The 27,165-nt window shown below is 36.0% G+C and overlaps 1 pseudogene; it reads left to right on the forward strand.

Moving 5' to 3' along the window:
* Positions 1-20,150: 20,150 nt before the first annotated feature.
* On the forward strand, positions 20,151-20,439 carry LOC109248663 (small ubiquitin-related modifier 2-like; annotated as a pseudogene).
* Positions 20,440-27,165: the final 6,726 nt, after the last annotated feature.

Raw genomic sequence — 27,165 nt, forward strand, 5'->3', positions numbered from 1 at the left:
TCCAGCAATTCCACCTCTGGTTAAACACCCAAAGGAAAGGAAAACAGGACATTGAAGAAATATTTGCACTCCCATGTCTACTGCAGCATTATTCACAATAGCCAAGATACGAAAACAACTAAGGTACCCACCAACAAACGAATGGATAAAGAAAAAATGATATATATGTGATTAATTCAGCCATGAGGGGAAAAAAAAAGGACACACTACCATTTGTGACAACATGGATGGAGCACATTATGCTTAGTGAGAAAAATCAGACAGAGAAAGAGGAGTAATACATGAAATCACTTGTTTGTGGAATCTAAAAATCCAAGCCTGTTAAAACAGAGAGCAAAATGGCAGTCAGCAGGGAAAGGGGTTAGGGGATAAAACAGATATTTTTTTAAAGGAACAGACTTGCAACGAGTAATAAATAAATCCTAGGGATCTGATGCACAGTATAGTGAACATACACAACAATATCGAATTATAATCATCAAACTTGCTAAAAAGACTAGAACTTAATCTAACCATTAAACAAAAGTGATAATTACCACTACAATGATAATCCTAGAATAATAAATAAATGTATCAAATTTTTTAAAAAGTTGAAAATCCTTTGAAAACTTTACTTTTGTAATTTGCTTCTTATTCTTCATTACCTCGAGTAAATAATTTACTTAAAACTCAAGTAAATAATATATCCCTTTAAAAAAAATTTATGAATATGTTAATTTCTACCAGCTCTTTAATTTTTTGTTGAGAGAGGGGGAGCAGCTGCTCATGCTCCTGGGAAATTAAGAGGAAATATTCATGGACAAAATTCCTAAAGCAATTATTGTTGGCTTTCCCGGCAGTCTAATAGTAGAAATCAATAGCTGTCTTTATGAAATGTATCTCCATGGACCAAGGGACACCAGGAGTGAATGGCGGCCCTGTTTATTTAGTTCTTTGCTGATCTCCATCTTTGACAGCTGACAGCATTGAAATTAACACCTGCTCCAAAGGGAAAACATTATTAAATATTCCATTGACGAACAAATAGTTGTCCTTTGACATCAACAAAATAAGGGGCCCATATTGATAATTTTGGTGAGCAGAAGGTGAGAGATTAGCAATTTTTTCATTTGTTTAACAAATGTTTATTGAATATCTGTCTCATGCGGGGCCATGGGCTGGCTTCTGGGCATATATCACAAAATGAGGCAAAAGTTTACCATTTTAGGTGTACATGTTAGTGGTGAAGGCAAAGAAGTAAACCAGAATGTATAAAACATATGGCTATTGTGAGTGATTTAAAAGGAAATATGGAGTGGTGTGCAAGCGTGTGAAAGTGTTTGGAAGTATCTACAACAACTTGAGGTGGTCAGGAAGGCTTCCTGGAAAAAGTGACATCTAAGACACAACCTGAGGATGAATAGGAGGTATTCAGTCAAATGGGAGTCAGGGATTGGGAGTCAGAAATTCTTCAAACTAAAGAGAACAGCATATGTGAAGGCCCAGGGATAAGAGATAATAAGGTGCTTTTGAGGAAGTAACAAAAATACTAATTCCTTACAACATATCTAAAAAGTACAGACACTGGTAAAGTTTTCATTGGCAAAATCTTATTAATAAAAACTAATATAATGCCATTAAATATGTGTTTTAGGGCAATGAATAAAAACTATTTATTAAAAATAGATGTTACTTTATTAAAAATTTATATAATAAAAAAGTCCTTAACAACACAAAGCAGAAACATCACAAATGTCCATTGACAGAGATGGACAAATAAAATTTGGTGGCATATGCATACAATGAAAATGCAGAATTACAACTACCTGCAACAACATAAGAACAACTTAAAAACACAACATTGAAGGGGGAAAAACATATCTCAACAAATTATATAAAATGAGATACATTTTTATAAAGCTGAATAACAAGGGAAGCTAATCAGTAAAATTAGGCATACAGGTGTTTATTATAAAAGTATATTTTCAAGTAGCAATGTAATAATATAAATTTAGGAAGAGTGGTTGCCTTTGTGGTACAGAATTATTGATACAAGTGGCAGGAAGTCAGGGAGTTAGTAGAGGAAAGGAATTTATACGTAGCTAAAAGTTTCTATTATACTAACTAGTTCTTGGATTGAGTGGATTCATAAATGTTCCTTATGCAATTATAATTTGCAACTAACATATGTAATATAGGACCCTCTCTTTGCAAATGGCACAGATTTTAAAACATAATAAAAGGGAAAAAGTAAAAAGAAATATTCCAATCCTAACTTTAATTCCATTCAGTTATTCAGAAACATTTCCAGGACATTAGGACATTGTCATGAAATTCATTAATTTGACTCTATCAATAATTTGAATAAGAGCAAAGTTTTTAATCAATAATTTGAATAGGAGCAAAGTTCTTAATCACAGAAAAGTAGAAACATCCCAAATATCCATTGACAAAGGATGGACAGATAAAATTGTGGCATATCCATACCACAATTTAGTAAGCTGGATTAAATTTAATGATATATTTACAATCTTGTTTTTTCAACCTTCCACAAAATGACTCCTCCTTTACCAGTGACCTCAGGGCTTGGTTTGTATATATCCTTTCTTTTCTCACTGTACCATCCACACACCCAGTCACACATCTACCAGGGTAAGGAAAATTGCTGGTCTTCAGTTAAAAGAGCCTCAAAGGACCTCATATACATAAAACATCACAGAATGGCAAATTTGGGCATTTATTTAGTTGAATATTTCTTAGTATCTATGGAGCCCCAATCTCTCCTTCTAGGTAATACAGATATAATAGTGAACAAACAAGGTAAATTCCTATTCCCATGGAGTTCATATTTTGGTCAAGAAATATACATGTTTCCAAACAGCCTTGAGTATAAAGGGCTGTCTTAAGAGGAAAGTACAGAAACTGTCATAAGTGATAAAATTCACCAAAGAGAAGAAAAGGGAGAAGAGGAGTGTGAAAGGAGAAGAGAGAGAGGAGAGGACAGAAAGATCTAGGACTAAGAATTTAAGAGTTCCAATATTTGAAGCTCAGTTGAAGGAGATGCCTGAGAAAGAGAGGCCAGGAGGCCATAGATCCAAATGCCTACTTATGATCTCCGCTTGGCTGTCTCATATGCATTTCAAAATTAACATGTCCGAAACTAAAACTGAGACAAACGACAAGTGATTTCAGAGAAACACCAGAAGAGAAGCAGAATGTTTCCAAAAAAAGGAAAAGGTGGACTGTCATATTCAATGCTAGAGAGAAATTAAAAAGGATAAGGGATCAAATACATAATTGCGCTATCCCAAGTATGCTTGGCAAAACCATGATGGGTAAGGAACACAAAAAGGCTGGAGCCTAGCATGTGACTTCAGGAATAAGCTGCATCAGACCCCAAGGAACTATGTGTATCAAGTAAGGAGAGTTTGATTCCTTAGATGGGTGAGGAGCCTTGAAGGCACTTGCCAGCAGGGGCATTGTCTGTTCAAATCTGTACTATCTGTTGGGGCACCTGGATGGTGAGTTGGTTAAGCATCCAACTTCAGCTCTGGTCATAATCTCAAGGTTCGTGAGTTTGAGCCTCACATGGGGTTCTTGAGCCCACTTCAGATCCTCTGTCTCCCTCTCTCTCTGCCCCTCCCAGGCTTGCACTCTTATCTCTCTCAAAAATAAACATTTTTTTTAGAAAACTGCACAATCTGCACTTTAGAAGTGTTATCTAACTTCACAGATAAAAGAATCTTCACTCCAATATAATAACAAATATGTTTTTGACTTCCTCTTTATCATTTAAGCTATGATTAGATGAGGGCGGACAGAAAGGTAGGTGAAAGGGAAAAAATAAAGTGAAAAAGATACACCTTGCCCTAACATATAGGCTGTGGGATTATCTAAGAGTCAACTGGGACAAATTATATAGAAATGCTGAAAGCCCAAGTAGACTGCACAGGTGCAGCCAGCCACAAAGAAGAAAATATGCAAGGGGATGGGAGAAAGGGGAGAAAACACTGAAAAAATTATTTTAAGTGACATGATGTCTTTAACTCTAAAATCAGCCTTGTGTCCTTTAAATTAATCTCAAAGTGGAAAATTGGACCCCACTTTAAAAACTCAAAGATGGCACAGGACACATATTTCTGTTAATTATGCTCTTTAGCAAACAAAGGATTATTACCTTAGAAATTTCAAAATATACAATTTGGAGGATTTCAGGTGTACTTTCTTTGGAAATATGACATTTATACTGACTTTTCAGAGCTGAGAAATTCTTCCTTAAAATTGGAGTTAATTTGTGCTTCAGGTATCAGTAGCTGAGCACTCTCTGGGTCTCAGGAACCTTGGCTGAGAAGTGCAGGTTCCTCAAAACTTCTGCTAAGCCAGCTGCTAACAGGCTAATGAGGCACATCACAGAGCAGGCTCTGGAGTGAAAGTACATAAGAACAGCTGCTCTTTACCGAAATAGGATATGCTCTGAAGTCTACTTATCCAGCTGCTGAGAAGAACAGAAAAATTAGAATCAAATCAAATCAATATTCTAAACAGAAAGATTCATGGAAAGATTCGCAATTTGAAGACAGACCACTTTAAACCCCACCTCCCTGGGTAGTACCATACCGGACAATCCAACACCAATGCTTCTGTCAACTCAATTCTGAAGTATAAATTATTCTTACCTCTCTCTTGGCCCCCAAAAAAGATCATGAATAGGAAAAGCATTGGATTTGGAAGGGGAAGAAATCCTGGTTTTAAAAGAAAACTGTACTCATTGGCTATCTGGCCCTAGACAAATCATTGAACTTCAAGAAATGTACATTTTCCTCACCTCTGAAATACTAGAAACACCTCACATTTCAAAGGACTGCTATGATGGAAAAAATTTTAAGTATCTCAAAATCCTGGGGAGGGTTTCACTCTGCTCTGGATGCAGAAAATCCCAAAATACTATCATTCTCATAAGAGCAACTTAAGCCATATAAGTTACAAAATCATGGCTTGTTAAAAACACATCAGAAAACTAAGGATTCAAAGAAAACTCAAATGAACAGCACTATAAACAGTGAGTAACAATCTAGTGTTTATTAACTAAATGAATGAATAAATAAAATATAACATATCAGTAAAATGTAATATTATTTGCAAAAAAAAAAAAATGAAGTACCCATATATACATCACTACTATAACATGCATGGACCTTGAAAATACTATGCTAACTGAAAGAAGCTAGTTACAAAGGATTACATAGTATGATTCCATTTATATTAAATAGTCAGAATTGGAAATCCATAGAGATGGAAAGTAGATTAGTGGTTTCCCAGGACTGGGAAGGGTAGAATGGGAAAATGTGAATCCGGAGGCTGATGGCTAAAGGGTGTACAGTTTCTCCTGAGGCAATGAAAACATTCTAAAACTGATTATGGTGATGGTTGCACAATTCTGTGAATATACTAAATGCCATTGAATTGTGCACTTATGAATTGTAGGTTATGCGAATTACATTTCAATAATTTTTTTAAAAATCAATTATATTTGCATTTACTAGCAAGGAATATTTGGGAAATGGAATTTTAAAAAACAATACTACCTAAGAGAAGACTGACAATTCCAAGAGTTGGTAAAGATACAGAGCAGCTAAAACCCTAAACCCTCATGTGTTGCTGGCAGTAGTGAAGATTAGTAAAATCACATGTGAAAACTGTTTGGCAGCATCTTCTAAAAGTCAATACATGCCTAGTCTATGAGCCAACAATTCTACTCCTTTGTATATTTCCAAGGGAGATGAGTGCTTTATGTCCACCAAAAGTTATGTATAAGATTGCTTATAGCAGCTTTACCCATAATAGAAAGAAATGGAAATAACCCATATGCCCATCAATAGTAGAATGAATAAGTAAATTGTGATTTATTCACCCCTTGAATACTACTTAGCAACTTAAAGGAATGTATTACTTCTAGACCAAACACGTTACAAAATCTAGTAGATCTACTGAGTGAACAAAACCAGACACAAGTGGGCATTTGATGATTAAGGTTCTCTTTTCCTCTGCCCCTCTCCCCAACCCCCTCCTCTCTCTCTCTCTCTCTCTAAAATATAAAAAAAAAGAAAAAAGAAATTCAAGATTAAACTAAACTTAAACTTGTGGTGATAGAAAGTCAGAAGAGGGAGCATCTCTGAGTAAAGGTAAGAGTAAGCCTGTCAGGAAATATGAAGGAAACTTCTAGAGTGCAGCAAATATTTTATAACTTGATTTAAGTACTATATAAATATATAAAATTTCATCAAACTGTCCACTTAAGATCTGTACACTTATACTTCATTTTAAATGTTTTCTTAAGGGTGCCTGGGTGACTCGGTTGGGTGGCTACTGTTGGTTTCAATTCAGGTCGTGATCTCATGGTTTGCGAGTTTGAGCCCTGAGTCGGGCCTTGTGTTGACAGTGTAGAGCCTACTTGCAATTCTCTCTCTCCCTGTCTCTCTCTCTCTATCCCTCCCCTACTCACTCTCTCTGATTCTCTCAAAACAAATCAACTTTAAAAAATGTTTTCTTGAAAGTTATATAGTTTAGCATTTAAATAACTTTTAATTCTCATAAAAAGAGCTTTCTACAATAGTAGAAGTAAAAGCCAAGTGGTACTGAATTGAAGAGTAGATACAGAGGTGAAGATGTAAAGTCTGTGCTTATAGACTACTCTTTCAAAAGATGTTGAACAATGAAAGGAAGATAAAAGATGAACTTGAGGAGTATAATCTACAGAAGAAATTCCTGTTATTGGTTCAAGGAAAGAGACATTAGCATGTGCTCAGAAGTTAGAATAAAAAACATAATAGAGAGGGATGAAGAAAGACCTAAAATTGATAGTTTATCACAGAAGCTTAGGCTTTTATGTCAGTCTTGGGTTCCAGTCTAACCTCAATCACTTACACCTTACAAGGCACATACAACTTAATAAGGTCAAGATTAATTCCTCAGCTATAAAATGGAAAGAAATAATCTTAACTTTTTAAACTGTTGCTGTGAACTGTGAACTCAATAAATATCTATTATACCTATTCAAGGTGATTATGGATAACAGAGTTAAGAACACAGGTAGAGAAAATGAACTTATGAAATACCAGGAAAGAAGGAAATAGTAGACAAACAGTAAATTTTAAATAGCATGTGAACAGAAAAACTAAGTTAACAGCAGATTCTTTACATTTTACAGTTAAATTATCTTTTACTAAAATAGAGCAAAATTCAGTTCTTACACAAGAGATTCTTAAGCCCTCTATACAACACTGAATATTGAGATTCTGACTTTCGAGTAACACAATATTAGAATAGGAAGTCCAGATTTCACTAGTCCTTATTTTTACTATAACCCTTTGCCAATATGGAAAGTGGAGTACTAACAATTTGCATTCTAAGAAAAAATAAATATAGGAATTTTAATGTCTGTCTGGAATAAAACTATTTCAAACAATATCTATTTTAAAATATTGGAATTGGCAGTATTTATTGGTCTAATGCTTTTAAGCATAGAAAAACTACATTGCATGTGTGGAAACAAAAACCTCCACTAAAAAGCATGGAAAGAGATAAATAAAAACTATACCAAAGAGTGTGCCTGTTCTTAAAATTTGGATGTTCTCATATATTGTAATAAAAATAATCTTTAAATTTTAAATAAATAAATTCACCTTTACTTATTTGATGGAAATCTACATCATTTTACTGGGTGCAAGAGGCAAACAAATCTGGGGGTGTCTCCTTTCAACATGGCTTTCTTTCCCACTTAGTTCCAGACCCTAAAGGAAAAGGGAAGTGTGACAAGCTGAGAAATGCAGGTGCAAGTAATTGACTAGGCGAGTGTTCCATTGTCATAGAAGCAAAGCACATCAAATTAATGAGGCCCACAGAGACCCAGAAGGCTGGGGCCAATCAGAAGCCTGCTTTAGCATGCTTCAACATGTGCTGTAGGCGACCTGGCAGCCCTTTTGTTTATATCCCAAAGAAGCTAAAATTTCCCAAAAATAGAAATCATCTTCATAGTCTCACTGTGTGCAAAGTTTGGCTCTCAAAGAGCACATGTTTAAAACCCAAAAGTCATTAAATGAGCCCACACCAACTGGAGGTAGGGAGGGGGCGGATAAAGTTCAATTAAAAACTTATTTGGCTTTTTCTCAACGATGCTTGTTGGTATACAGTGTGTTGTTAAAAATGTAAGGAATCACCTAGGAGTCAGAAAAATTGAGATCTAATGCCACTACCATCCACTTTTCTCTTGAGGCAAGTCATATAACCACTCTGAGACTCTGTTTCCTCTTTTATAAAAAAGAAATAATTGAATTGGTGATCTTTTTCCTTCCAGCTCCAAATTTTTACCAGCTACACTAAGGAATTTCTTTAAAATATTATCTATATTTTGTAAAGTAAATTGTTTCCTTCTTTAAGAAGGTAAGCAATGAGTTTTTTTACATCTCTAACCTTAGCCTGAAAACCCTATGGATCTAAAAGAAAAAATGGTTATGAAACAGTTTTTTAAAGTTAACATTTTTCCATTTTTCTTGAGAAATAATTGACATACATCACTGTATAAGTTCTTAAACTTATAAACTTCTATAAACTTATATAGCATAATGCTTTGGTTTCTATATATTGTGAAATGATTACTACAATATGTTCAGCTAACATTTATCTTCTCATATAGATACAATAAGAAAAAAAGACAAAAAAGAAAAAATTTCTCCTTGTGATGAGAACTCTCAGAATTTACCCCCTTAACAATATTCTTATATATCACACAGCAATATTATGTTGTACATTACATCATAATACTTATTTATCTTCTAACTATAAGTTTGTATTTTTTTACCACTTGCCTCCAATTTCCTCCTGCCCCCGCCCCCAACCCCTTGCCTCTGGTAACCATAAGCCTGATCTCTTTTTCTATGAGTTTGGGGCGGCGGGGGGGGGGTTGTTTTCTTTATTTTAATTCCACATATAAGTGAGATCACACAATATTTGCCTTTCTCTCTCTGATTTCACTTAGCACAATGCCTTCCAGGTCAATCTGTGTTGTCACAAATGGTAGAATTTCCTCTTTTTTTATGACTGAATAATATTCTATTGTATACATATACCACAAGTTCTTTACTCTTTCATCCTTTGATACACACTTAGGTTGTTTCCATGTCTTGGCAGTTGTAAATAATGCTGCTATGAACATGGGGGTGCAGATATCTTTTCAGGATAGTGTTTTTATCTCTTTTGTCTATATGCCCAGAAGTAGAATTGCTGAATCATATGGTAAAACTATTTAAAAATTTTTAGGAACCTCCATACTATTTTTCATAGTTACTGTAGCAATTTACATTCCCAGCAACATTGCATGAGGGTTTCTTTTTATCCAAATCCAAATCACATTTGTTAGCTCCTGTCCTTTTGATGATGGCCATTCTAACAGATTTAAGGTGATATCATGGTTTTGATTTTCATTTCCCTAATGACTAATGATGTTGAGCATTGTTTCATGTTCATCTTGGCCATTTGTATATCTTCTTTAGCAAATGGCTATGGAGGTCTTTTGCCCATTTTTTTAATTAGATGGATTATTCAGGAGTTTTTGCTATTAGGTTATAAGAGTTCTTTATTTTGAATATTAACCCATTATCAGATTATGGTTTGCAAATATTTTTTCCCATTCTGTGGGTTGTCTTTTCACTTTGTGGATGATTTCTTTTGCCATACAGAACCTTTTTATTTTGATATTGTCCCACTTATTTTTTTATTTTGTTTTTTTGTGTTTTGGGTATCATATCCAAAAAAATCATTACCAAGATCCATGTCAAGGAGCTTTAGTCCTATTCTTTCTTTTAGGAGTTTCATGTTTTGAGGTCTCATATTTAAGTATTTAATCCATTTTGAGTTAACTTTTGTGAGTGGTGTTAAGATATGGGTCCAGTTTCATTCTTCTACATGTGAATATGCAATTATCCCAGCACCATTTATTGAAGAGATTGTATTTTCCAATCAGTATTCTTGACTCCCTTGGCAAATATTAGTTGAACATATACATTTGGGTTTATTTCTGGACTCTTGATTATGTTCCATTGGCCTATCTGTCTGTCTTTATACAAGGGCCACACTGTTCTGATGACCATAGGTTTATAATATAGCTTGAAATCAGTAAGTGTGATGTCTCTTGCTTTGTTCTTTCTTGGGATTTCTTTGGCTATTTGGGATCTTTTGTGCTTACATACAAATTTTAGCAGTGTTTTTTCTATTTCTGTAAAAATGCCATTGGAAACTTGATAGGAATTGCACTGAATGTATAGATGGCTTTCAGTAGTATTAACTCTTTAACAACATCAATTCTTCCACTCCATGTACACAGAATGTCTTTCCATTTACTTGTGTCTTCTTCAGTTTCTTTCATCAATGTCTTGTAGTTCTCAGAGCAGAGATCTTTCACCTCCTTAAATTTATTCTCAAGTATTCTTGATGCTATTATAAATGGAATTGATTTATTTCTTTCTCAGAAAATTCATGGTTACTATTTAAAACCATTACATATTTTTATGTTAATTTTGTATCCTGCAACTTTAGTGGATTCATGGACTAAACCTAACAACTTTTTGGTTGAGTATTTAGGATTCTCCATATATAAAATATCATCATCTTCAAATAGAGATAATTTTACTTCTTCCTTTCCAATTCTGATACCTTTTTTCTTTCTTTCTTTTGCTATCTAGGACTTCCAGTACTCTGTGAAATAGGAATGATGAAAGTGAGCACCCCATCTTGTTCCTGATCTTAGAGAAGAAGGTTTCAGCCTTTTACCATTAAGTATGATGTTAGCTCTAGGCTTGTCATATATGCCCTTCGCTATGTTGAGATATGTTCCTTCTACGACTAATTTGTTGAGTTTTTATGAGTGGATGAATGGATGTTGAATTTTGTCAAATGCCTTTTCTGTGTCTATTCAGATGATCGTATAATTCTGTTCTTTCATTTATTAAAAGGGATGTATCACATTGATTTGCATATTTTGAACAATCCTACATTCCCAGGATAAATTGTGCTTGATAATGGTGAATTACCCTTTGAATGTGCTGCTGAATTTGGTTTCTATTTTTAGAAATTTTGCATCTATATTCACAAGTTTTCTTGTCTGGTGCTGTCCTCTTCTGGTTTTGGTATCAAGATAATGCTGGCCTTTGTAATATAAGTTTGAAAGCATTCCCTCATCTTTGATTTTTTGGAAGTGTTTGAGAAATATTGGTGTTAACTCTTTTAAATGTTCAGTAAAATTCACCAACAAAGCCATCTTGTCTGAGCATTTCTTCATTGGAAGATTTTTTATTATTGATTCAATCTCCTTACTATTACTTGGTCTATTCAGATTTTCTATTTATTCCTGATTCAGTCTTCGTAAGTTGTATGTTTCTAAGAATTTTTCCATTCATTCTAGGTTGTCCAGTTTGTTGGTGTATAGTTGTTCATAGTAGCCCTTATGATTCTTTGAATTTCTGTGGTATCAGTTTCATCATCTCCTTTTTCATTTATAATTTTGTTTATTTGGGTCCTTTCTCTTTCTTCCTTGGTTAATGTAGCTAAGGGTTTGTCGATTTTATTTACCATTTCACGCAGGTTCGGCTTATCATGTCAGGGTCACCAATTGTGGGTTTGGCTTTCAGCTTTGTCCAGCAAAGCTGAGGGTGGCATAAAGGAGTACTCAAGACTCCACAAGTCAAGAGAGGTGAGAGGGAGGCTAAGGGAAATCAAGATCCCATGTTTATTAGGCGTACATTATAGGGAAAACATTGTGCAATGTCAGTGGCTACGTGCCAATAAGAACATATAGGAAGCGTTCAAAAAACAAGGCATTCCCAGGACTACAAAGAGCAGATGCCAAAAGCAGGGTGGAGAACAAGATAAAATATTCCATAGATAACATGGTCTAAGGAATTCATGAGCTCAGGCAGGACCCAATCCCTAAATACGCATTAACTAGACACTGGTCAGCTATTTTCAGCAGGGCCAGAAAGCAGTGCAATGCATTCCCTATAATCTCCTTAACCAGGACATACCTATTTAATTTCCCACAATTTCAAAGAACCAATTCTTAATTTGGCTAAACTCTTCTACTATTTTTCTCTTCCCTATTTTATTTATTTCTTCTCTAATTATTATCTCCTCCCTTCTACTAAGATTAAGCTAAGTTTGTTCTTTTTCTAGTTCCTTAAAGCCTAGAGTTAAGTTATTTATTTGGGATCTTTCTTGCTTCTTAACTTAATAGTAATGATTACTATGAATGTCCCTCTGAGAACTACTTTTGATGTATCCCACAAGTATCAGTACATTGTGTTATCATTTTTGTTTGTCTCAAGAAACTTTTTTATTTCCCTTTTCATTTCTTCCTTGATCCATTAGTTGTTCAGCAGAGTGTTGTTTAATTTCTATGTGTTCATGAATTTTCTACTTTCCTTCTCATTATTGATTTACAGTTTCATACAATTATGTTCAGAGAAGATACACAGCATGACTTCAATCTTCTTTAACTAAGACTTGTTTTCTGACCTAAAATATGGTCTATCCTAAAAAATGTTCCGTGTGCACTTGATAAGAATATGTATTCTCCTGTTGTCAAATATAAAATGTTCTATGTATGTCTGTTAGGTCTATTTAGTCTATAGTATTGTTCAAGTCTACCGTTTCCGTATTGATTCTCTGTCTGGATAATCTACCTATTGTTATTTTATAGATCCACTGTTCCTTGTTTCTTATCCTGCTATCTCTTTTTTGTGTTTTGATGTCTTTTGCTATCATTATGCTTGGACTTTTTTATTGTGTTCTTCTTTGTAATTACTACAGGATTTTCCCTTGTGGTTATCATCAGGTTTACACAAAATATCTTAAACTCATAATATTTTATTTTAAACTAGTAACAACTTTAATATAATTTTAAACTTACAATTTACTTTTCCCTCTCACGTTTTAAGTTACTGCTATTACAATTTACATTTTTTTTAAATTGTGTAACCAATAACATATTGTTGTAGTTATGGTTATTTTTCCTACACTTGTTTTTTTTCACTTTTGAACTAGAGTTTTAGGGGCACCTGGGTGGCTCAGTCGGTTGAGCGTCCGACTTCGGCTCAGGTCATGATCTCGCGGTCTGTGAGTTCGAGTCAGGCTCTGTGCTGACAGCTCAGAGCCTGGAGCCTGTTTCAGATTCTATGCCTCCCTCTTCCTCTGACCCTCCCCTGTTCATGCTCTCTGTGTCTCAAAAATAAATAAATGTTAAAAAAAATTAAAAAAAAAAAAAGAACTAGAGTTTTAAGTGAATTATGCACCACTACTATGATATTTCAGAATCTAGTTATGACTATATAGTAACCATTACCAGTGAGATTTATACTCCCTTTTTATGTTTTTATGATGTTAACTAGCATTCTTTTACTTCCACTCAAAAAAACTCCCTTTAGACAGTCTCTTTAACAAATGGTGCTGGGAGAACTGGACAGCAACATGCAGAAGGTTGAAACTAGACCACTTTCTCACACCATTCACAAAAATAAACTCAAAATGGATAAAGGACCTGAATGTGAGACAGGAAACCATCAAAACCCTAGAGGAGAAAGCAGGAAAAGACCTCTCTGACCTTAGCTGTAGCAATCTCTTACTCGACACATCCCCAAAGGCAAGGGAATTAAAAGCAAAAATGAATTACTGGGACCTTATGAAGATAAAAAGCTTCTGCACAGCAAAGGAAACAACCAACAAAACTAAAAGGCAACCAACGGAATGGGAAAAGATATTTCAAATGACATATCGGACAAAGGGCTAGTATCCAAAATCTATAAAGAGCTCACCAAACTCCACACCCAAAAAACAAATAACCCAGTGAAGAAATGGGCAGAAAACATGAATAGACACTTCTCTAAAGAAGACATCCGGATGGCCAACAGGCACATGAAAAGATGCTCAACGTCGCTCCTCATCAGGGAAATACAAATCAAAACCACACTCAGATATCACCTCACGCCAGTCAGAGTGGCCAAAATGAACAAATCAGGAGACTATAGATGCTGGCGAGGATGTGGAGAAACGGGAACCCTCTTGTACTGTTGGTGGGAATGCAAATTGGTGCAGCCACTCTGGAAAGCAGCGTGGAGGTTCCTCAGAAAATTAAAAATAGACCTACCCTATGACCCAGCAATAGCACTGCTAGGAATTTACCCAAGGGATACAGGAGGACTGATGCATAGGGGCACTTGTACCCCAATGTTTATAGCAGCACTCTCAACAATAGCCAAATTATGGAAAGAGCCTAAATGTCCATCAACTGATGAATGGATAAAGAAATTGTGGTTTATATACACAATGGAGTACTACATGGCAATGAGAAAGAACGAAATATGGCCCTTTGTAGCAACGTGGATGGAACTGGAGAGTGTGATGCTATGTGAAATAAGCCATACAGAGAAAGACAGATACCATATCTTTTCACTTTTATGTGGATCCTGAGAAACTTAACAGAAACCCATGGAGGAGGGGAAGGAAAAAAAAAAAAAAAGAGGTTAGAGTGGGAGAGAGCCAAAGCATAAGAGACTCTTAAAAACTGAGAACAAACTGAGGGTTGATGGGGGGTGGGGGGAGGGGAGGGTGGGTGATGGGTATTGAGGAGGGCACCTTTTGGGATGAGCACTGGGTGTTGTATGGAAACCAATTTGACAATAAATTTCATATATTGGAAAAAAAACTCCCTTTAGCATTTCTTGTTTTGTTTTTTTTTTTTAACATTTATTTTTTAGAGAAAGAGAGCGTGAGTGGGGAGAGGCAGAGAAAGAGGGAGACACAGAATCAGAAGCAGACTCCAGCTCTGAACTGTCAGCACAGAGTCCAACACAGGGCTCAAACCCACAAACCATGATATCCTAATGTGACCGAAGTTGGACACTTAACTGATTGAGCCACACAGGTGCCCCATCTTTAGTATTTCTTCTAAAGCTGGTGGTGATGAACTCCCTTAACTTTTGTTTGCTCAGAAAATTCTTTATCCCTCCTTCATTTCTAAAGGACAGATTTGCTGGGTATAGTATTCTTGGCTGGCAGTTATTTTCTTTCAATATTTTCAATATGTCATCTCATTCTGTCCAGCCTTGAAATTTTCTGTTGAGAATTCTTCCAATAGTCTTATGGGGAGTTGCCTTGTACATAACTTCTATCTTTTTAGTTTGGGACCCAAATCACTCCAGAGTGTGCACTGAATCCCCTGGTCAGGGGAGGCCACCAGTTTTGCTCTTCGTATGGGGTAAGTCATGGGCTGTGCTCTCTGTCCAAATGCCATGAACATACAGCTGCTGACTAGGTGATACAACTTCCCATGTGCTCTGGTAAGTCTCCTTGGTTGGACAGGATGAAGGCTGTATTCAGGGATGAGTGAGGCTACAATTAGATTTCCTGCCTGGGTACAGTAGAAAAAGCAACTCTAAAGCTGGTAAAGCTCTTTGTCTGTTGTCTTAGCTCCAGCTGACCTACATCTCAAGTTCCTTGACTGAACTGGCCCACTGGCTTTGCTCTACAAACCATCTACTCTGCCAACCTCTTGGCTTAAGTGCCACTGGGCCACACACCTTCCAGGAGTTTTCTCTAGCCCTTCTGGCCACATGAGGCCAGAAAACACTCTCCTGTGGCTATGTCTCAGTTCCCTTGCCTGCATAGGCATTTAAAAAAATTCTTTAAGTGTGGTTTTCTTTAGATCTTTGAATATATTTATAATAGTTGCCTTGAAGTCTTTGTCTGCTAACTCCAACATCTGGGGTTCCCTCAAATATGGTTTCCATTGCTTGCTTTGTCTCTGTTGTGTATGGTGCCTGTTTCTTAGAATGTCTATATATCCCATATCACACAAGTCAATTTTTGATACTGATCCCTTACACCTCAAGGCTTGTTGTTGTTGTTGCTCTTTACTTCCTTATTGTTCCCTTATTGTTTAGTGTCTTGGATGCACTAGTTTGATGAGATCTATTTCCTCTTAAATGTGCAGCCTCTGATGTCTCCTTGAAGGTCAGAACCTTGAGAATGTACATAGTTTTCCTGACTATTAGGGATGATTGTGTGTTTAGCTAAACTCTCTTTGACTTTCATTTTTGGTTATATTTTTTAAAATTCTTCCTTCCCCTCTCTCTCTCACTCTCTCTCAATAAATAAATAAATAAACATTTTTAAAAGGGGGGGGGGCTGCCTGGGTAACTCAGTCAGTTAGGCATCTGACTCTTGGTTTCAGCTCAGATCATAAGCTTGTGGTTCATGTGTTTGAACCAGTGCATCAAGCTCTGCACTGACAGTGTGGAGCCTGCTTGGGCTTCTCTCTCTCCCTGTCTCTCTGCCCCTCACCTGCTCAATCTCTCTCTCTCTCTCTCTCTCTCTCTCTCTCTCTCTCTCTAAGATAAATTAAAAAACATTCTTTAAAAATTCTTTTTAAGTGTGGTTTCCTATACATCTTTGAATATATTTATAATAATTGCCTCGAAGTCTTTATGTGCTAACTAACATCTGGGGTCCCCTCAAATATAATTTCCATTGCCTGATTTTCCCCCTTTGTGTCCTGTTTCTTTGAATGTCTGTAAATCCCAAATAGACATTTTAAACTATGATGACAATGGGGGCACTTGGGTGGCTCAGTCGGTTAAGCATCCGACTTCAGCTCAGGTCATGATCTCACAGCTCGTGGGTTCTAGCCCTGTGTCGGTCTCTGGGCTGACAGCTCAAAACCTGGAGCCTGCTTCAGATTCTGTGTCTCCCTCTCTCTTTCTGCCCCTCCCCAGCTTATACTCTGTCTTTCTCTGTCAAAAATAAGTAAACATTAAAAAAAAATTTTTAATTAAAATAAATAAATTAAATATGATGACAATATCTTACCAAATAGAGAATATCAACAAAGTAGAAACTATAAAGACAAAAGAATAGAAATTCTGGAGTTAACAAGTATAATAACCAAAAATGAAAATTTTACTAGAGTCTCTCAACAGCAGATTTGAGACAGCAGAAGAAAGAATCAGCAAACCTGAATACAGATTGATAGAACTTATACAATCTGTAAAACAGGGAAAAAAGAATAAAGTAAAATGAAGTCTCAAAAATGGTGGGACACTACTAAGCACACCAAACTATGTAAAATGGGAATACCATAAGAAAAACAGAAAAAAAACATTCCCAGATAAACAAGGACTGAGAGATTCTGTTGCTAATTGACCCACCTTACAAGAAATACTGACAAAAATTCTTTATACTAAATCAAAGAGCCACCCATGCATGGGTGGCTCAGTCAGTTAAGCATCCAACTTCAGCTCAGGTCATGATCTCACAACTCATGAGTTCGAGCTCCGCTTGGGCTCTGTGCTGACAGCTCTGAGCCTGGAGCCTGCTTCAGATTCTGTGTCTCCCTTTCTCCCTGCACCTCCCCCACTCATGCTCAGTCTCTATCTCTCAAAAATAAAACATCAAAAAACAAACACACAAACAAAGGATGTCAGCAATTTGAAACTACGTGAGAAAAACAAAAAGTGTTGATAAAGGCAATTTTTCTGTAGGTAATTATAAAAGACAGTTTAATTGCATATTTCTTCACTTAACTATATAATTGTATCACTGGGCTTTATTATGTATAAATGCAATGTATTTGACAATTACAGCACAAAAGAGGTGGGCAAAAACAAAACTGTATTGATATAAGAAAATTACACCAGATGGTAACTCAAAGGCATAAAAAGAAATAGAAAGACCCATAAGTGGTAATAGAAGGCTAATATAACAAACTCTATAAATATACACATGTCCTTTTTTCTTGTTTCAGCTTAATTTAATTGTAGTTCTTCTTACCATTGAGGAGCAAAGAGGTGTTCCCATACATTCCTGTAATTGTAATGACCAAATGGGATAGCCACAGCACTTGCTACATCTGAGAAACCTTAGCATTTATATTATGTCATAAAAATTTATTCAAAGATTTATGTAGAACACAGATATATTTTCCCCCACATTATTCACCCAATTCCTAATTAACAAGCGAGTTCAGATATAAACACCACATAATTACAAGTGAATATAGCCATAGAATGGCATTTATTTGGTAAACATTAAAGCAAAACCCAATCATGATTTGCTATCAATAGGACTCATTTTTCTTTTTTTTTAATTTTTTTTTTTTTTACGTTTATTTTTGAGACAGAGAGAGACAGAGCATGAACGGGGGAGGGGCAGACAGAGAGGGAGACACAGAATCAGAAGCAGGCTCCAGGCTCTGAGCCATCAGCCCAGAGCCCGACGCGGGGCTCGAACTCACGGTCTGTGAGATCATGACCTGAGCTGAAGTCAGACACTTAACCGACCGAGCCACCCAGGCGCCCCAGGACTCATTTTTCAAAGAACATTTTCTTCTGCTTTATCTCCACATATCCCTACATTTAAGAATACAACATGCTCTCCAGTAGAGCAAATAAGCTTTCTCCATTGAAAATGGAGAGAATGCCATCAGTCCCACCATGTAGGTTTTTCTCTTAGATCTGGTTTTTGTCACAATACACTACTTGTTCCCTATCATAAAAATCTGTCACATGGTGTCATGAATAATTTTGGCTTTCTTAGCTTTCTTTTAACATTATAGCATAATAATTTGGCAGTTTAGACTATTCATAGTTTAGTAAACAATTAAAATATAAATTCTCCAGACTTCCAAAGGAAGAAAAAATGTACTTAATCTAGAATTCCTCACCTCTCAGACAACATCTAACGTGATGGGGACTATAAAAAACATTTATATGATTGTTAGTTCAGCATTTTGCACTTCAGGAAGTCTTTATACATACTTGACTAACTAGGATTTATTGGTATGATTTAAAATGGGTCCCCATGGAGTTGCATGACAAGAAAACACTGGTGGGAAATAGTATTGAGCAAACCAGCATAATTGTCATCTATTTGTTGCTGGAATCTAGAGATGCACAGGATCCATACACGAAAACAATAGAACCACTGAAGTCTTAATTCTGGGTGTGCATCGAATTAGTTATTGTGAGGTTTAACCTAGGTCCAGTGTGTAGAAGAGAGAATGACTTTAGTGGTGTATTAAATCCTCAGGTGTATATAAGGCAATTGTTAAATTATCATTAATAATGTTCAGGAACTTCTACAAACAGAATATTAAAACTGCATACATCCATATTGCAAAAATCTGTCACCAAAATTATCCCCAGGGACCTGTTCTTTGTTAGACCTACGAGTCTTCAATCTCACCATTTCAATAAGGAGAAATGGAAAAGCCTAAATTTGACAGTAACAGCACAAACAGGATGGCTAAGAACAAAGTTGTATCTGAGAAAGAAAATGGCACTAAATGGCTGATGTCCTCTTCTGGGATGTTCCACCACTAAATTCATCCTAGGACAGAAACAAGTGTTTCTTGTTTCTCCACACTGGTACTGATTGGTTTAAGTTGCCTCGGGTTTTATGGATCAAAATTGTCTCTATTTAAACTGTCCTTGAATGGAGACAATCAAGTTTAATCATTCCCCTCCTTCTTATAATACACATTTTCCAAAAAAATTTATCTAAAAAGTTGTAATTAAAGATAATGATAATAACTGCACTTACATTACATGGCAATTTTTCTCAAGTCCCTTAAATGCTTCTAGGTATATGGTAAATGTTTCATGTATTACCTCACTTAATAGTTCAAAACAATCATAAAAGAGAAGTGGTCCTATTTCCTTAGTTTTTACATATAAAGAAAGACTAAGTGACCTGCCAAAAGTCATGCAGCTAAGTGGTAGAACCAAGATCCCCAAACCCAGGCTGTCTGGCTCCATAATCTGCACGCTTACCTTTCTGCTATTCTGCCCCACAGGATATTTAAGCATCATATATTTAACTCTTAAACACAAGATGACTAAAGAAAAAACACAAACACATAAAATAAAAGATATCAAACAGTAAAAGTACGAGAGAAAGAAAACATAAATAGGAGGGTTGGATTTTAGAAACAGACACTATAGAATGTGTGCCCTCTCCCTCCTCCACTGGTAATGCCTCCTTCTGTCACTCTTGGTGCTACTTGTGTGTTGATTGGGTGTGGGCCCAGTACCTCTTTTGCTGAAGTGGCAGCTGTGACTTCCACACTTGCCATGGCCAAAGAAAAGCCCAACAAAGGAGTTAAGACTAAGGACAACGATCATATTAATTTGAAGGTGGTGAGACAGGATGGTTCTGTGGTGCAGTGTAAGATTAAGAGGCATACATCATCACTTAGTAAACTAATGAAAGCCTATTGTGAATGACAAGGTTTGTCAATGAGGCAGATCAGATTGCGATTTGATAGGCAGCTAATCAATGAAACAGACACACCTGCATAGTTGGAAATGGAGGATGAAGATAGTTGATGTGTTCTAGCAGCAGACGGGAGGTGTCTACTAAAAAGGGAAGTTGCTACTTTACTCCAGAACTCTGTTCCTCCAGACCAAGAATACATTCTCAAAGAGAAAACCGCAATTTGGTCCCACCACATCCTGATTACTACAGTATAGTTAATTCTTTCATTTCCCCTTCCCCATTCCTTTATTTTACATAAGGTAACTGTCTATGTACACAAGCATATTGCATTTTTTTAACTAAATGGCCAATGATGTTTTCATCAACATCACTTGGAGACGGGATGGGAAAAACTACCGGTTCTGTGAAAATACCCCCTTTCTCCATTAGTGGCATGCTCATTCAGCTCTTATCTTTATATCCCAATACATTATTCTGCTCTCACTGTTTAACAAAAAAAAAAAAAAAAAGAACAACACAAAAATCCTTGCATGCCTTGTTTGATTGTAGAATTTTAAAGTTTTTCACTTATCATTGTAAAACAAGGACAATTTTAGAACGATTTTGTACATAGCTGTTACATGTAGGGCAATCTGTCTTTAAGTAGGGATAAATTATTCTAAAAGAAATGAAATCCAGATAGTTTTCCCTTCAAATCAAGAGTCCTCCTGGGTTTTTTTAATATAATTATTGTCAAATTGGTTTCCATACAACACACAGTGCTCATCCCAATAAGTGCCCTCTCCCTGTCCATCATCCACTTCCCCCTCTCTCCCACCCCCCATCTACCCTTAGGTTGTTCTCAGTCCTTAAGAGTCTCTTATGGTTTGCCTCCTCCCCTCCATGTAACTTTTTTTTCCCCCTTCCCCTCTCCCATGGTCTTCTGTTACATTTCTCAAGATCCACAAATGAGTGAAAACATATGGTATCTGTCTTTCTCTGTCTGGCTTATTTCACTTAGCATAATACCCTCCAGTTCCATCCACGTTGCTGCAAATGGCCAGATTTCATTCTTTCTCATTGCCAAGTAGTATTCCATTGTATATATAAACCACATCTACTTTATCCATTTGTCAGTTGATGGAAATTTAGGCTCTTTCCATAATTTGGCTATTGTTGAAAGTGCTGCTATAAACATTGGGGTACATGTGCCCCTATGCATCAGCACTCCTGTATCCTTTGGGCAGATTCTTAGCAGTGCTACTGCTGGGTCATAGGGTAGTTCTATTTTTAATTTTTTGAGGAACGTCCACACTGTTTTCCAGAGTGGCTGCACCAGTTTGCATTCCCACCAGCAGTGCAAGAGGGTTCCCATTTTTCCACATCCTCACCAGCATCTATAGTCTTCTGATTTGTTCATTTTAGCCACTCTGACTGGCATGAGGTGATATCTCATTGTAGGTTTGATTTGTACTTCCCTGATGAGGAGTGGCGTTGAGCATCTTTGCATGTCTGTTGGCCATCTGGGTGTCTTCTTTAGAAAAGTGTCTATTCATGTTTTCTGCCCATTTCTTCACTGGATTATTTGTTTTTTGGGGGTGGAGTTTGATGAGTTCTTTATAGGTTTTAGATATTATCCCTTTATCCGATGTGTCATTTGCCAATATCTTTTCCCATTCCATCAGTTACCTTTTAGCTTTGTTGATTATTTACTTTGCAGTTTAGAAGCTTTTCATTCTGATGAGGTCCTAATAGTTCATTTTTGTTTTTAATTCCCTTGCCTTTGGAGATGTGTTGAGTAAGAAACTGCTGCAGCTGAGGTCAAAGAGGTTTTTTCCTGCTTTCTCCTCTAGGGTTTTAACGGTTTCAAGTCTCACATTCAGGTCCTTCATACATTTTGAGTTTATTTTTGTGTATGGTATAAGAAAATGGTCTAGTTTCATTCTTCGGCATGTTGCTGTCCAGTTCTCCCAGCACCATTTGGTAAAGAGACTGTCTTTTTCCATTGGATACTCCTTCCTGCTTTGTCAAAGATTAGTTGGCTATACATACGTGGGTCCAATTCTGGGGTCTCTATTTTATTCCATTGGTCTATGTGTCTATTTTTGTGCCAATACCATACTGTCTTGATGACTACAGCTTTGTAGTAGAGGCTAAAGGCATATTGTTGTTTAAATAAACTTCTTATTTTAAATGAAAAAAAAGGAAGCCACACTATAAAGAATGATAAGAAATGTGATATAAAAATTACATATGTATATAAAATGAATTCTATCCTAAGTTACAAAACAAATACTCAAAATGTTCACCATTAATTAATATCACTTTGTTTCTAAAAATAAAGTGCTAGATCAACTTTTTATCATCTGTCTTTGTTCAACAAATATTTGGTAAGGTACAAAATGGCACTAAGGGATGTGTGCATATGACAGGAAGGTGTAGGAAGCCACTGAAGCACAACATGGGGTGCCTGAATTAGGTGCCACGTGGTCAGGAAAACCTCCCAGAGGAAATAAAGCACAAGCAAGACCTGAGGATAAAGATGTTTTTGCCAGGTGAGGAGAAGGAGTTCAGAAAAAATGATGCAGCCTATGCACAGGCTGAGAGGCAAAAGAGAATAGTATGCCCAATGAATGGAAATCAAGCTCATAATAGCTGGTCACTGACATACATGTACTTTTCGACCATCATCTTTACCATTTTCCATTTTCAAGGGAGCGTAATGTTGGGAAACAGCCCCAGGTTTGGAGCCAGATGGGGTCAAATTAACATTTAGTTCTGCCACTTAGATCTAATCTTAGACAAGTTGATCAACTTCCCTAAGCTTCAGGCTTATTATTGGCAAAATAGCAATAGCAGCATCTAACTTGGGCATCATTAAAATGTATGTGACTGCAATTGAGAAAATGACTGGTACAGAAGCATCAATAAACAACTGTTTCCCTTCCTAGTAAATAAGCATATAGACTACATTTGCCTCAAGCTTTTTGTAAGAATTTGAAATGTTTCTTTGTATTTATGGTTTTGATTTCATGCAACTTGTTTTTTTATTTAATCTACTGTTGTTTTTACCAATTGTGAACTTTGAATACAAACTGGAAGAGATCCTAGAGAATTATCTACAGCTTCCTCAAAGTGGGGTCCTGATTGGGACAGCTGGGTGGCTCAGTTGGTTAAGTGTCCGACTTTGGCTCAAGTCATGATCTTACGGTTCGTGAGTTTGAGCCCACATCAGGCTCTGTGCTGACAGCTCAGAGCCTGGAGCCTGCTTCAGATTCTGTGTCTCCATCTCTCTCTGCCTCTCTACTGCTAGTTCTCTCTCTCTCTCTCTCTCTCTCTCTCTCTCTCAAATAAAGAAACATTAAAAAAAAATTTAAATAAATAAATAAAAGTGGAATCCCAATTACTGACTTTTCAGGCAGGAAACTTTTCACTGTGTAAGATGGTCCTGTGTATTGTAGCCTGTTTTCCAGCCCAGACTGATGACTAGTAACTGCCAACAAATCCCATCATTGTGACAAATAAAAATGTTCCCTGGGGGTCAGTATCACCTTATTTAAGAACCCACTGATTTCTCCCTCTCTCTTTCTCTCTCACCCTCTCCGCCCTCCCCCCAACATACATCTTTTTTACCAATTAAACACCTAAGGATAAAAGGCAGAAGTGATTTCCACAAGGCCAAAAATTAGCTAGTATCAAGAATAAGATTTGCTTCTCTGTTTCCTGATTTTTAGGCCAGGTTTCTTCAGATCCTAATTAGTCCCACACTGTAACATTCCATTAAATTTTTAAACTTCTTAAATTAACTTTTAAAATATTTTAATTTTTTAATTTTTTAATTTGTTTTTTAAATTCATAAAAACTTATTTACCAAAAGGGGTGTGTGTGTGTGTGTATTTCACTTCACAAATGTTGTATGAAGGGATTTCTGACATAAGGGGAAAGGGAAAGCAAATAGGCCATTTCATCACTCCATTGGAAAGAGTTCAACAACACTGGTCAATTTTCCTTTCAGTGCATTCTGTTGTAACAAAAGATTTCTAAGGACAAGCAAAAACTGTGATTATGTTTGAATTCTCTTTTTCACAAGAATCAGTGAAATATACAATCTCTGCTCCATCTAAACTAAGCTATTCCTGGAATTAACACTCAATCCAATGGTACCATGACCTACATGCTAAAAAATTTTACTACAAAACATCATTCCTTAGCTACTGCACAGACAAGTTTTATACATCTTAGTTGTATTAACTTTAACAATAGTTAAATTCCATTCCTTAAGATATAATGCTCACATCTCTTGCCACATGCCATTAGACACAGATCATTATATGTGGCTTATATTTTCAGGAAATTTCACTTCAGGTCTGTATTCTGGGTGCAAATAACACAATCTGTGTCAACAGAGCTTTTATAAACATCTCTGAACTCCACTGAGTATCTGAATATTATGTGCATGCATTTACTTCTAATCAGATGGCCTGACACAGCTGCCTTTCTCCAAATCCCACAGTCCTGAGGGCCGTGAGTATTCATAAAGGGTCAGTGAACTACAGGATCTGTGGAGATTTGAAGAAGACAGAAGGTCAGTGGTAACTCTGTGAATTTAAAAAAGGATATCAAACTTTCTGTTTCCCCTAAAGACTGAAAAAAAAAGGAACAGTTGAATAACAGAATGTTAGACTCAAAGAAAACTGCCCACATTTTGACTCACAACACACTTTAAGGAAAAAGCTACTAAGAGCCACATTTGGAACACTCTACCTTTAGCATAAGAAAGACCCTGTCTTCTGAATGAGATACTTTATAGGTCTCTTCTTGATCTACAACTCCATGAAACTAACTTCAAGAGAAAATGGAAATCATTTTTTGAAATCTCAAGACCTTGGTTACTACATCAAGGTAATATGTCCTGGTTTTAATACATATGCAAAGAAAAGATCTCCCAAATTCCTTTATCTACTTTAAACAGATTTCTGTCTCTCATTTGGCTTCTGTTCACTCAGTCCCATATACAGCAAAAGTAGAAGTTTAGATGGAATTACTCTTACAGTTATATTAATTGTTTTCCTTGCAAGTGTCATTTTTACTTAATATCCCAAATCTAATAATTAATGAGAAAATATAGCCCTCCTTTCCTTTCCAATAGTGCACTTAACAAAAACTGAGATATTCAAAATGTATATCTCATTTTTATATCTTATGGGTTTTCTTTTAATTTGGTTTTAGGCTAAAAAAAAAACTGAATTGCTAGAGAACAATTATGACCACAATCCACACAGGCATATTTGTGAAAAGTACAATAGGTTGTGACCAACAAAATGCTGAGCCTCAGAGGTCCACATAGAATGTTAAATACCCTTCTGAAGATACATAACCAAAATAGCCAGGTACATAACTTTTAAGGATACATACACATTTTTAATTTGCCTCACTAGTAAAGAACCATGAGAGTTAGTAGCAGATAAAGGAAATCTCAGTTGAATCATGGTTCCGGGGTAGAAAAAGGACGTTCTACTTAACAAATGTTTTTTCCAACTTGTAGCACTTCTGAAAATTATTATATCCATGAATCTTTTTATATTCCTTATTCAACTAAAGTTTCTTATTTAAAAGCATCTCTCCACCTTACTAGAAGAACATTTTATAATTATAACCACATTACCAAAAGCCCATCATGGCTCTTTTCCTTAATATAACCATATCTCAACCATATCTCAATTAAATATATAAATCCCTATGGCCTGGCAGTTTGCAAAATCCCAAATTCATTCTTTCTTTCAAAAAAAAAAAAAATATATATAGATAGATAGATAAATATAGATATAGATATAGATATAGATATAGATATAGATATAGATATATATCAGTTTCCTTACCATGGCATATGCAATGAATCACATGTGAGACAGCAGAGCCCTCGGAATAATGAGAAAATTTTAAACTACATTCACAGACTAATTTGGTATCAATTAATATTAAAGAATCTACCTAGAAGACTCACCTCCAACTAATGTCTTTAACCCAGATGAGACTACACTCGTCTTCTTCTAACTTGTTCCTCACTCCCTTTACCATTCTTACTTTTACCTAGATCAAAATACTCAGTTTTGTCTTCCATATTCAGTCCCAAAGTTTCCCTCATGGGCCACCCTATAGATTTTGTTTTCCGTTTTGGCACAGACAATGCCCAGGAAAAAACTGACTTCATTGGCAACATTAGTCCAGCCCTCTAACAACTACAAATCAACATAATAGAAACAGCCAATAGTTCAATGAGCATATTTCCATTTGCTCTACTCTAAGTGCTTCACATGTATTAACTTCTTGTATTTCTATAACATTTGCACAGAATAAATACCACTACTCCCTCCATTTTATAGATGATAAAACTGAGACATACAGAACTTAAGAAACTTACCCAAGGTCAGTCAGCTAGGATATAATATAGCATAACTGGCATTTGAACCCAGGCATAATCTGGCACCAGACACCATGTTATTAATAACCATGCTTTACTGACTATTAGTTGTTTTTTTTTTTAAGAACAGTATTTGTCATGCCAACAAAGTGTGGAGCCATGTGAAGTAAATGTACAGAGTAAAGGAAAGCAATATATTTGCTGTGCAAAAAGCAACCTCAAGATAATACCTTGTACTTGTTTTCTTAGTAGATGATTCTCAGATACCAAATAGCCAATAGATGAAGTTATTAAAATACTCTTTTATGGATACCTTAGTGGACAAACATGGTACCATTAAGATCTCACTAATACTGACTTAACAAACCTTTCAAAGAAGATCCTAAAATTATTTGAGTGTGCTATAAACTGAATGTTTGTGTCCCCTCACCCCAACCCAAATTCATATGTTGAAACCTACTCTCCATTGT

Source organism: Panthera pardus, unplaced genomic scaffold, assembly GCF_024362965.1.
Source record: "Panthera pardus isolate Hobbes unplaced genomic scaffold, ASM2436296v1 HiC_scaffold_15, whole genome shotgun sequence".
Lineage (NCBI taxonomy): Eukaryota > Metazoa > Chordata > Mammalia > Carnivora > Felidae > Panthera > Panthera pardus.